This window comes from Camelus bactrianus, chromosome X (assembly GCF_048773025.1).
Source record: "Camelus bactrianus isolate YW-2024 breed Bactrian camel chromosome X, ASM4877302v1, whole genome shotgun sequence".
NCBI lineage: Eukaryota > Metazoa > Chordata > Mammalia > Artiodactyla > Camelidae > Camelus > Camelus bactrianus.
Genome location: NC_133575.1, coordinates 87,025,088 through 87,038,194, shown reverse-complemented (window position 1 = coordinate 87,038,194; position 13,107 = coordinate 87,025,088). Strand labels below are relative to the sequence as shown.

Sequence of the window (13,107 nt, the reverse complement as noted above, 5' to 3'; positions counted from 1 at the left end):
TCTAAGTAGTTACAGAATACTAGTGGGAACCACTCCGTTTTGCTATTCCAAGTTTTCTCAACAAATGGAAGTCTAAAAGATCTGCTCGGGTTTGCTGATGGAATTCATGAATGAAAACTTCAGCTGCAGGGGAGAGACTGGTAAACTTTTCTTTCAGTTTAGAGACTGGTATCCTAGTTTTGATAACAAGTTTCAAAACTGAAAGCCTGTGAAATCTTCGAAATATGAAAAAGAGTATTAAGCTTCTTTTGTTTAATAAATTCCATGGGTTGGGGAGGTGGGTCATGAAATTCTTGAGTAAAGGGAACAGAATGAAGAGATTATTATTTGAAAACACAGAAAGCTCCTATACAAATAATTTAAAAGACCAAGTATCCATTCTTGGTCATCTCTTTGCAATGATTTTTTTTCCTGTAGAGTTTGTTTGCAAATGCATTTGTGTCTGATTTTGCATTAGACTCCTTCGTCAGGTTGTGAAGCTTAAGCTGTGAGCTCTCTGTGTGTCTTCAGGTCTGTAAATGAAAAGCCTTTCCTCCTAAGTTTGTAAGAGTGTAATATTTCTTTATACTTAGAAGAGTTTAGTAAATTTGATTATTTTCCTAAATTAATCATATCCTAGTCTGTTTGGCTTATTGCATCTCAAAAATGCTTAGATAGCTAGATATTTTTAATAAAAAGAAATACAATAATCCTCAGAGTAGAAGTTGATCTTCTATTACTTTAAATGAGTCGGCATTTCAATATGAGATCAGTATACAAAAATCACTTGTCTTCTACACACTTGCAATGAGCAATCTAAAATGAAATTTAAAAATCATTTCTATTTACAGTTATATCAAAAAAATATACGTATGAGTTAATTTAACAAAAAAAATCACAAAGTCTTCATCTGAAAACTACAATCTACTGTTGAAAATAATTAAAGATATAAATAAATAGGAAAATACCCCATGATCATGGATCAGAACATTAAATATTAATATGGCAATACTCCCCAAATTGATCTACAGATATAATGCAGTGTCTGTAGGAAACACAGCAGATTGCTTTGTAGAAATTAACAAGCTAATTTAAAAATGCATATGGAATTTCAAGGAAACCAGATTAGTCAAAACAAACTTGAAAACGGACAAAGCAAGAGAACTTACAGTTCTCTATTTCGAAACTTACCACAAAGCAATGGTAATCAAGAGACTGTGATACTGGCCCAGGGATATACATAGAGCTCAACAGAACAGAATGGAAAGTCCAGGAACAAAACCATGCATCTTTGGTCAACCAATTTTTGACAATGGTTTCAAGGCCACCCAATGGGAAAAAAGAATAGCTTTCTCTGCTAATGCTGCTGGGACAACTAGAGAGCTACATACAAAAGATTGGAGTTGGAACTTTACCTCACACTATATACAAAAATTAACATGAAATGGATGAAAAAACTAAATGTGAGATCTAAAACCATAAAATTCATAGAAAAAAATATAGGGATAAATCTTCATGACCTTGGATTTTGCAAAGGAGTCTTAGATATGACAACAAAAGCATAAGCAAGAACATATACACAGTAGGGACATTATCAAAAGTGAAAACTTTTGTGCTTCAAAGGACACCATCAAGAAAGTGAAAATAAAAAAGAAAGAAAGAAAGGAAAAGAAATATTGACAAAAAAAAAAAAAGAAAAGAAAGAAAGTGAAAATAGCACCCACAGAATAGTGGGAATTATTGGCAAATCATATATTTGATAGGAGACTTATATCCATAATATGTAGGAACACTTACAACTCAGTAATAAAAAGACAAATAACCCAATTTTTTAAATGGGCAAATGATCTGAATAGACATTTCTCCAAGGAGGGTATTAAAATGAACAATGCGATGCTCAACATCATTAGTCACTGGGGAAATCAAAACCACAAGGAGATTCTACTTCAAACCCAATAAAATAGCTGGAATCAAAAAGTCAGGATGTGGAGAAATCAGGACCCTCATACACTCCTGGTGGGAATGTAAAATGGAGCACCCACTTTGTAAACAGTCTTCAAGTTCCTGAAACAAATAAACAGAGTTACCATACAACCCCATAATTCCACTCTAGGTATATATACAAGAGAAATGAAAATATATGTTCACATGAAAAATTATAGGTGAATATTTATAGCAGCATTATTCAAAATAGCCAAAAGTGGAAACAATCCAATTGTCCATCAACTGACAGAGAGATAAACAAATTGAAGTATATCTACACTATAAAATATTAATCAGAAATAAAAAGGAGTGACTTACCATTTTATCTTACAACAGAGATCAACATTGAAAACAGTATGCCAAGTAAAAGAAGCCAGTCACAAAAAACTATGTATTACATAACTTCATTAACATAAACTGTCTAAAATAGAGAAATCTTATGAAGACAAAGTAGATCATTAGGTGCTTAAAGCTTAAGGGATGGGAGTATAAGGGGTGACAGCTCAAAGGTTAGGTGTTTCTTCTTGAAGTGATGAAAAAATTCTAAAATTGACTATGGTGGTGGTTGCATATTTCTGTGAATAGACTAAAAACAATTGTATAGCTTGGGTAAATTGTGTGATATGTGAATTATACATCAATAAGGCAGTTAAATGCACAAAAGAAATAAAAACAAAAAACACAGATCTATATATTTCACAATTTAAAATATATTTTAAATAGACAATCGAAGTCTATATCTATTAAAAGAAATTGAATCAATAATTAATGAATTTCCAAAACAGAAAGTGTCAAGCGCAGATGGCTTAATAGGTGAATTATACCCACACATTTATGGAAGAAATTGTACTAATTTTCTATAATCTCTTCCAGAAGATAGATGCAGAGAGAGTACTTCTTAACTCATTCTATGAGGCCAACATTACTGCAATACCAAAACCAGAAAATGATGTTACAAAAAAGGAAATCTACAGACCAGTATTTCTCATGAAGATACATGCAAAAATCCTCAAGAAACTATTAGCAAATAGAATCTAACAATGTATAAAAAAAATTATACAGCATGACCACATGGGATTTATTCCCGGTATGCAAGGCCGATTCAACATTTGAAAATCAATTAATGTAATTCCTCACATCAACAGCCTAAGGAAGAAAACTCATGGTTACATTAATGGATGCAGAAGAAGTTTTTGACGAAATCCAACACCTATAAATGATAAAAGCTCTCAGCAAACTGGGAATAGGGAGTAATTTCTTCAATCTAAAGGGTTTGAGGGCAGCTGGGGAGGTCACCAGTGTTAATAAGAGTAATGAACATAGGCACTTACCAGGCATAACAACTTGGGGAAACAATCCCGGATGGCACTGTCCAACACCAAAAAAAAGAAAGAAGTGATTGACCGGTCAGGGTGGTGAAGCCTCTCTCTCTCTCTCTGTCCCTCTGTCTCCTTCCCTCCTGGGTACCTCCCACCTAGACTGCCTTGACTCTCTTCTCCAGGTGCCACAAGAAGCAACAAGGAAGCAAGCTTCCTTCGCCTCCCTTCCTTCCTGCAGGTCCGCACTGAAGGCTCTGGAGAAAAGAGGGAATGGGGTGGGAGCCCAGGGCTTTGCTACCTCCCTGGGGGTCCAGCATTCTGCCAAGACCAGGACACCCCCCAGGGATGGCCCAGGATGCTGAGGCAGGGAGGCCAGTGAGGCAGGGAGGGAAACGGAGGGGGATGAAGACAGAACAGGAGTTAAGGAAGGAGAAGAAAAGATAGAGACATAGGGGCATAGAGACAAGGGAGAGAGAGAAAGCAAAGTGAAGGGAAGGGAAAGAACCTCTCCCGTAAGGGGGTAGGGGTTAGGGAAGAAGAGAGAAGAAAGGGGAGCTGGCTCCCCTGCTGCAGCCCTTTCCTTTACCTGCCCCCGCATGTCCCAGGGGCCCGAGGTAGGGATGGAAACCATGCACATGTTGGGCTGGGGGCCTGCTGGATGCTGGTTGAGTCTGTCACCTGTGTGAGCTCAGTCTGAGCTGAACGTGGGAAACAGAGCAGCCACGGGGGGCAGACCTTCCCCAGAAGGAGTAAAGAGTCAGCTCCCAGCTCAGTGTGGGGCTGAGTGAGGGTCTGTGACCCATTCTTATGATAACCGCCTTCTCTCCTGACGGTCTCTGCACCTGTCTTAGTTGGTTCTTTACCTGAAGAATCATATTTGTCTCAGGCTACCCAAGGCTCCTCTGAAGGACCAGGCAGGATGATGTAACGTGTGTTGGGACAGAGGGGCAAGTGCCCCTGAGAGCCCTGTGCTTCTGTCTCCTCCACCACCTCTGCCCTCTGACTTCCACTCCTACCTAAGGAAGACCTCTGCTCACTGGTGGTGGCCAACTTCTGGCTCTTTGACTCAGGGAACCCTGATTTCTCCCAGGGAGGGCCCAGTTCCTGGCATTTGGCTAGAGAAGTGGATGTCATGATGGCAGCTAAATAGGACCTCAGCCCTTAGCATGGAGAAGGGCTGCCCCCACGTGAGCCTGGGATTGGAGGGGGGGTGCTTTAGGAGCAAGGCAAGGAGCACTACTCTTGGAGGAAAGCTCCATCTCAGCATAGATTAGGAAGGCCTGCCTCAACATTAAACTCCAGCAAAGACTCCAGAACCTCTAGCCCCCATATTGTCAACCTGAGGTACTGATGATGAGTTACTCCATCTTCTTGGCAGGAGTTTCCACCTCTGCATTTAGACAACTCCCCTGGTCCTTCTGCAGTCAGCTTATTTTGTGTTGTCACTTTTCTGAACCTGCCCTTAGATGATTGAAAATATTAACTCCTAGTAATAAAAAGGATAACTTTTATAACCCCCAGCAAAATACCTAGCGTTTCTCCATGAGACTAATACAACTCCTTCTGACCTGCCTCACCTGTATATTCTCTGTACTTTGCCAAGGTACTCACTATGATCTCAAACCACCTCCCTGAGGTTCCATCTTCCCAGCTGTACATCTCTTTGGGGGAATTATTCGTCTCTACATATTAGCATAGATATGGTCTTGATAATGCCATTGGTTCATCGGTAGAATTTCCCTGAGGTAAACCCATAGGCGCAGAGCAGGTATTATGGTAGAGGGTGGAACAGATGGGATAGGGAGCAGATTTATCTCCCCTGCCCTAGATAGTAACCATCACTCTAGCTCTTCTTCCCTAAAAGCTGTCACTCTTGAACTTGGGCAACAACAAACTGTACTGGCTGGGTGGCCTGTCTGACATTGGAAGGCTCCCACAGTCAAGATTCTGAACCTCTCCATAAACGAGGTGATAAGGAGCCAGATCAAAGTTGGGTTGAGAGTGGGCGTAGTGCTCATCAGAGTGATGACAGGATACAGGTGACAGTACCTGTGGGGGAGGGTGGGGACCCAGGGAATTGGAGAGGAGGAAGGAGTCCATGAATGTTAAGAAAGTCTTCTACACACATTTGCTCTTTTGATGCCACCACCATAATAAAGCATTTAATCCAGTCCTAGTATTCCTCAGACTGCCAAGTTGGAGAAAGGAGAAGAATGAAAGAGTTAAATAAGTGGCCATCTATTCTGCTTGTTGATACATTGCAGCCTACTGACTACATAGAAGCCCATATGGACATCACTCATTGCTGTGTCTCCATCTTGCTCCTGGTAGGATGAAGGATGTATACTAAAACTGTCATGTTCAGACCATGCCATACTTCCCTGGGAAAGCATCCTGGGATTTACTCTTCTTTGAGATCTGATCTGGGAACCATACATCAATTTTCCAAATGCCAGAACAAAGTCCTAGGAAAATATCATGACTAATGAAGCAAAATCACTGATTTTTATGATCTAAAAAAGAGTATTAGACAGTTCTGAAAATGCTGGAAGAGCTCACTGTGGTTTCATTTCCTGGGATATGAGAGATTGGGAGGATCCACAGCCCAGGAGAAAGCAAACACAGTGGGAAGAACTTGGGCTGAGGGTCTAGTCTATGATGTTAGTTTGTACTCTGCCTTTTTCATGTTGGGTCACCTGGAAACATTTGCTTAACATCTCTAACCCTTATCTCCCTTCAATAGTCTAGGTGCATAATAAAATATGCCCTGAATGTTTGGTGCTGTGGTTCAAAGGTCAAAGGTAAATTCCCTGCTTGAAAGAAGAATTAGAAAAATAAAACATAGGTCTGAAGAAAATACAGAGAATGAAACCTGGAAAGACAGAATGATGGACAGCACCAAAAGAGAGTGGGTGAGAGTTAAAGGGGATATGGTGAATAAATCTAATACATGTTTAATTAGAGTCCAAGAAAGAAAGAGAAGAGTGGAGAAGTACTGGAAGAGATCATGTTTGAGAAATATCCAAAAGTAACAAAAGACATTGAATTGTTATAAACACACTAATAAGGGAAAAATACTTAAAGAAAAATATTACTATTAAAAAGATAGGGGGGAGGGTATAGCTCAAGTGGTAGAGCACATGCTTAGCATGCATGAGGTCCTGGGTTCAATCCCCAGTGCCTCCTCCAAGAATAAGTAAATAATAAATAAACCTAATTATCTCCTCCCACCAAAAAATTTTTTTAAAAAGAAAAGGTGAATATATCATAAAGATAAAAGTTTGATTCAATAAGAATATATTAATAAAGCAATTCTAAATTGGTGCACCTTTTATCATAGAAGCCAAAATACACACAGCAAAAACTGGCAGAAGTAAATGAAGGAATGAACAAATTGACAGTCACAGTGAGGCATTTTAACACAGCTCACTGCACTACAAGTAAAACAGACAGGCAAAAAAAATCAGTTAGATGGGGAAGTTTTAAACAACATGAGTAATAAAATTAATTCAATCAGAATAGAACACTGCACATAACAACTATGGATAAAACATTCCAGAATATGCTTGGCCATAAAGCAAGCCTCAAGAAACTTCAATGGGAGTACTACAATGTACCCTGAAATGTTGCTGTGAGGATTCAGAGGTAATGGTGGGGTCTCTGCCCCTCCCCGACCCAAATACAAATCCCAAGCATTCCAACACTTTCCACCCCAGTGACCCTCCCCACTCTCCAAATCTTTCTCCTGAGACATATCAAAGATAAACAAGGCCAAACACTAGTAAAAGTGATAAGGACAGTGGACAGTAACTATGGAGGGAAGAGAGTCCAGTGTGAACTGAACTCAGATCCGTGAAAAGATGCCTGGAGACTTTTTACAGGTGGGGCTGTACTAAGGGAAAGTCACTGAGCAGCAGTGGCGCGGGGCAGAGGGGCTAGTCCCTGTGATGAGGCCACTTGGATTTGTTAATTGGCACTTACCTGGAAGAGAAACAATCTTCTCATTTTTACGACAGGAGGCAGTGGTGTAAGTTGAAGCAAGGCGCTGACACTTTAGTTAGGCTCTTATGTACCACAGGGACTGGGAACAAAAGTTACCTCCCTGAATGTTTGCACTTCAAAGAGATGGCTCTCACATCCTTGAGGAAACATTTATATCTCAGAGGGGAGATAAAGGATTAGCAAATGCAAGATTTCTAACTGCTCTAAGAGTGGGTATTGACTGGGGCCTATCTGCCTACTACCAAGGTTTAGATGGAGCAAACAGTAAATTCTATTGTTCGCACTCAGCTTTTTCAGGCCTGCATTTAAAGGTGTATGTGGGGGTGGGAGGGAGCTGGGGTTGTCCTAGGGACAGAGCCTTAAGCTGCTAGAAGTCATGGTAGAGTTTGGTCGTCTCTTAGTGCAGAGATTTTGAAGGCTTGGTTATGAGCCTAGAGTTCTGCAGCTCGTAAGTAATCACATGACTTGGGCCTTTCCGCTCTAGCAGAAAGAGGATTTTACAACAGCCATGACCACAGCCACAAAAGGGGAAATTTGTCACATGTCAGCATGACAGGGCTCACTCAGCCTACATCCTCAGAAGAGTGGAAAACAGTCAACCTGAGCCCTTGCACCACCACCATCCATCTAAAGGGGAGTCCTCTGGGTTGAGGTGCTGAGGATCCTACCATCTCACCTGCCCTAGAGGGTCCTAAGGCCGAGACCTCATGGTGACCAGCTCACTCATAGTGTGGTGTGTAGACAGTGACCACGTCTTCACAGGGTGTCTGTGAGAATCTGTGGGATGGAGCCATGAGTTGTTAGAAAATCGAGAGCCAAGATGTCAAAGAAGCCAAGAAAAGACCCCAAACTACCTTGACAGGCCCACATAAGCAAGATGGATCCTCAGAAGTTCCTTCCCCAAGGGCCTAGAGAGGAGATTCCTGGGGGCCAGAGGAGACAGCTCCCAGTGTTTACTGCCCTCTGAGTTTGCCACAAAGACAGAGTCCTTACAAACCCAGCCACACATGCAGAGGCAGTTAGCGAGAGTCAGGAGAGCTGGGTCCCAGGTCCTTGTGGCTATAAATGCAGGGAACTCTGAGGGTCTGCTGTGTGCCAGGCCCTGTGCCTCCTGCTTTATATTCTCTTCCTTCACGTATTCTGATCAGGACTCTGATACGCGAATCACTAGGCCCTTTCCCTCTCTGAAGTTGCTGAGGCTTAGTGAAGTGTAGGAGTTTATAAGGTGTCATTCAGATGCTACATGGAGATGCAGACACTGGGGCTGATCTCTATTGAATGAGCACAACACCAGCATGGATAATTTTAATAAACTCTTACTGCAATATATGGGATTTTTTCTTAAGAAAGTGCATAGTTACAGAAAGATCTGAAAATAGCTGCATGACAGGAAATAAGTTCAGCCCATCCCGGAGAGGGCATACTAGGAACAGATATGGAAAGAATAAAAGAAATAGAAAACAGAGTTTAGTGGTCACTGAAATAAGAGTAGGGGGAAAAAAGTCATGCTTTTTCCTTTAAAAAAATGTGGTCAATGTAGATAGATGCTCCCTGTTGGTCAGAGCCGGAATTGGAACTCTGGAAGTCTCAAAGCAGCTGAATTTGCAAGGGGGAGGGAGTGAGGAAGGGGCTTCGGGCAGAACTGTCCATTTCCTAACAGTAATCTCTTCCTGAGTCTCTTTACCCTAAGAGAAGAAGTCCATTCCCCAGAATGAGCTGAAGAGACATCTGCATGAGAGTTGTAAACATTTTGGGTGATGGAAACGTAAGACAAAAATACACACACACACACACACACACACACACACACACACACAGAGATAAACTGTCAAGAGCTGTCAGCTTTTAAAAAAAAAGCATACTGTGAATATTTTTCCAAACCCAAAAATATATGAGAATTTTATTGTTACATTATGTTCGATTGTTTCAACAAATTTGGCTAATTACAAAACACTAAACACTACAAAGGTATATTCAAAAAATGAAATCATTCTGCATTTTCCATCTATATGATTCCATCACCATGATTCACCAATATCCAATGTTAAACAGATTGGTGTCAAATTTCCAGATGCATTTTTCCTTAGGTAATGTGGTTACCTACCTTAAACTACTTTAAAGCACTTAATGTTGGGCCAACTGACGTCCTTCAAAGTCCAATGACCCCCATTCCTAGGCTCTCAGATGCCTGACATTCTTCACTGGGTGTGTTTCCCCTAGCAAACTAATAGCCCCAGGTAATTCCTAACTTTATCAGAGTCAAACCCCACCTCCCTTCACGGACCCTAAACCTCTTACCTCACCTACAACCAATCAGAGACGTGCACAAGCCGATCAGGCATCTTGTGACCCAACCTTATGAAACACCCAACAACCAGCCGTCAGTGCTCACACAGGCACCTCTTGCCTGCGTGGCCCGCTGGTGCCTATGGCAGCGCACACCCTAATAAACTTTTTATTCTCATAGTTTACGTTTGGTAAATTCTTTTACCAACCCATGTGTCACCATGTCACTGACTGGTTGCCACATTTAATATGCTTGTATATTATTTTAAAAGTTATAATCACAGAATTTTTCTCAATATTGACTTTTTCACTTATGACATCTCCCAATTTTCTTTTCTTTTAGCTAATGTGGTTTGACACCTTTCCAGAAGTTTACTGGAGAATCATTTTGCATTTTAAGTGAATTATTTGTTGATACTTTCCTCCCCTTCTCTACTGATTAGCAAAAGTCTTCTTTGGTCAAGCATATTAGCATAGTCTGTAATACTGTTTATAAATATTTACTTTTCACACTTTTAACATTTCTTTTGGCAGTACAGAAATTGTTTAAATTTATTCACTGATTTTTTTTAATGTAAAAATTATGCAACTCATGAAAGAAAAAAAAATGAGCAACAGACAGTGTGGCATCAGCTACCAGGACTACTAGGGATTTCTGCATTCAAAGCATTAAGACCTTCAGGAAACAATGGAAAAAACTTAGACCTAATTACACACTTGTGAATAATGGAGATAATAACTGAATGCTTGTTTGGCTTAAAGAAAACACCATAGAAAGTGTCTCTGACTAAAAATAATTCTATGAATGTTAACTTCTTTCTCTCCTTGGAGGTCACACCTTTTCCTGTGCTTCTGCCTGGGCCCCACACCCCATCATACCTTCTGGCTCTATACCCAAGCCTCTAGGTCTGCAACAGGATTTCATCTCCATCATCATCTTCACCACCAAGTGGATGGGTTGTTTATGTACATTGTGGGCATGATATAGATACCAATGGAATTAAAAACTAGCTGTGTGACCCCCTCCCCCCGAAAAGCTTTTAACTCTGTTACAAATTTATTTAGAAAAATTAGGGGTGGGTATAGCTCAGTGGTAGAGTGCATACTTACCATGCATGAGGTCCTGGGTTCAGTCCCCAGTACCTCCATTAAAAAAAGTGTAACTAGATTGCTAGAATGGGAGGCCACCGGGTCTGACTAAACTGACCACAGCTGACATTCAGAGCCTGATAGAAATTTTGGGGGGAGGCCTTCTTCCCTAAGCTAAGAGAGGAAAAGTAAAACATTCCAACATAGGTGAATGAATGTGTCAGTCCTTTGAAGAATGAGGTGGCCACCAAATTATTTGAAGAAACAAACAAAAACTCCTTGTTTTACAAATCTTGTCTTTACAAGATCAGAGGTGTGGCTCCAGAAATAATCCAAAACCCACCAATCTTTTTACCACTGCCCAAACCTCCCTATTTATCCTAAGAGGCTTGTAAGTATTGAGAAAAAAATTTTTTTCTGACCTTAACGGAACAAAGTCATCCTAGGATGAACTTGACTTTCTCCTCTTATGCCTTTAAAAAAAATATTTGTATGTATTCTTTTTCATTATAGGTTATTACAAGATACTGAATATTGTTCTCTGGGCTATACAGTAGAAATTTGTTTGTCTATTTTGTATATAGCAGTTTGTATCTGCTAATCCCTAACTCCTAATTTATCCCTCTCCCACTCCTTTCCCCTTTGGTAATCATAGGTTTGTTGTCTTTGTCTGTAAGTAGGTTTCTCTTTTATGAATAAATTCATTTGTGTCATTTTTTAAGACCCCTTATAATTGATATTATGATATTCATCTCTAAAAATTTTTTTCATTGATTTAAAATCATTTTACAATGTTGTGTCAAATTCCAGTGTAGAGCACAATTTTTCAGTCATACATGAACATATATATATTCATTGTCACATTTTTTTCTCTGTGAGCTACCATAAAATCTTGTGTCATCTTTCTCTTTCTGGTTTACTTCACTTAGTATGATAATCTCTAGGTCCATCCATGTTGCTGCAAATGGCATTATTTTATTCTTTTTTATGGGTGAGTAGTATTTCATTATATATATGTATATATTGTATATTTTGTGTGTGTGTATATATATATATACACACACACACACACATATCACATCTTCTTTATCCAGTCATCTGTTGATGGACATTTAGGTTGCTTCCATGTCTTGGCTATTATAAATAGTGCTGCTGTGAACACTGGGGTGCATGTGTCTTTTCAAATTAGAGTATTCTCTGGATATATGCCCAGTAGTGAGATTGCTGGATCATATGGTAACTCTATTTTTAGTTTTTAAAGGAATCTTCGTACTATTTTCTTTAGTGGCTGCATCAATTTACATTCCCACCAACAGTGTAGGAGGATTCCCTTTTGTCCACACCCTCTCCAGCATTTATCACTTGTGGACTTTTAAATGTGGACATTCTGACTGGTGTGAGGTAGTGATACCCCCTTATAGTTTTGATTTGCATAGAGAAATGCTCTAATAATTAGTGGTATTGAGCATCTTTTCATATGCTTATTGGCCATCTGTATGTCTGGAGACATACAAATTGGAGAAATGTCTATTTAGGTCTTCTGCCCATTTTTTGATTGGATTGTTTGTATTGTTGTTTTTGCTATTGAGTTGTATGAGCTGTTTGTACATTCTGGAAGTTAAGTCCTTGTCGTCTGCATTGTTTGCAAATATTTTCTCCTAGTCCGTAGATCATACACTACAATCAAGTTGTATTTATCCCAGAGTCACAAAGATGTTTCAACACATGCAAACACCACCACATCAACAAAAGGAAGGACAAAAACCACATGAACTTCTCAATAGATGCAGAAAAAATATTTGATGAAATTTAACATCCACTTGTGATAAAGACTCTTACCAAAGTGGGTATAGGAAAACATACATATTTATGACAAACCCGCAGCCAATATAATACTCAACAGTGAAAAGTTGAAAGCCTCCCTGCTAAAATCTGGACTAAGACAAGGACGCCCACTCTCACCACTTCTGTTCAACATAGTATTGAAAGTCCTAGCCGTAACAATCAGACAAGAAAAAGAAATAAAAGAGATCCTTTTGGAAGGGAAGAGGTAAAACTGTCACTATGTGCAGATGCCATACTATATATAGAAAACACTAAAGACTTCACACAAAAACTATTAGAGCTGATAAATGAATTCAGCAAGATAGCAGGTTACAAGATTAACATGCAGAAATCTGTTGCATTTCTTTATACTAACATTAAAATATCAGAAAGGGAAAGTTTAAAAAATCCCTTTTAAAATCACATCAAAAAATAAAATAAAATACTTAGGAATAAACTTGACTGAGGACCGAAAGACTTATACACTGATTATTATAGAACATTGATAAAGGAAATTAAAGATGGTTTTAAAAAGTGGAAAGATAGCTCATGCTCTTGGATCGGAAGAATTAGTATTGTTAAAATGGCTATACTATCCAAAGCAATCTACAGATGTAATGAGACC

The 13,107-nt window shown here is 39.5% G+C and overlaps 1 non-coding gene across 1 annotated transcript; it reads left to right on the top strand.

The window, feature by feature from the left end:
• The first annotated feature begins 10,644 nt into the window (after window positions 1–10,644).
• Window positions 10,645–10,717, top strand: TRNAG-ACC (transfer RNA glycine (anticodon ACC)). The gene has a single exon. It is a non-coding gene; the product is annotated as a tRNA-Gly (tRNA).
• The last annotated feature ends 2,390 nt before the right edge of the window (window positions 10,718–13,107 follow it).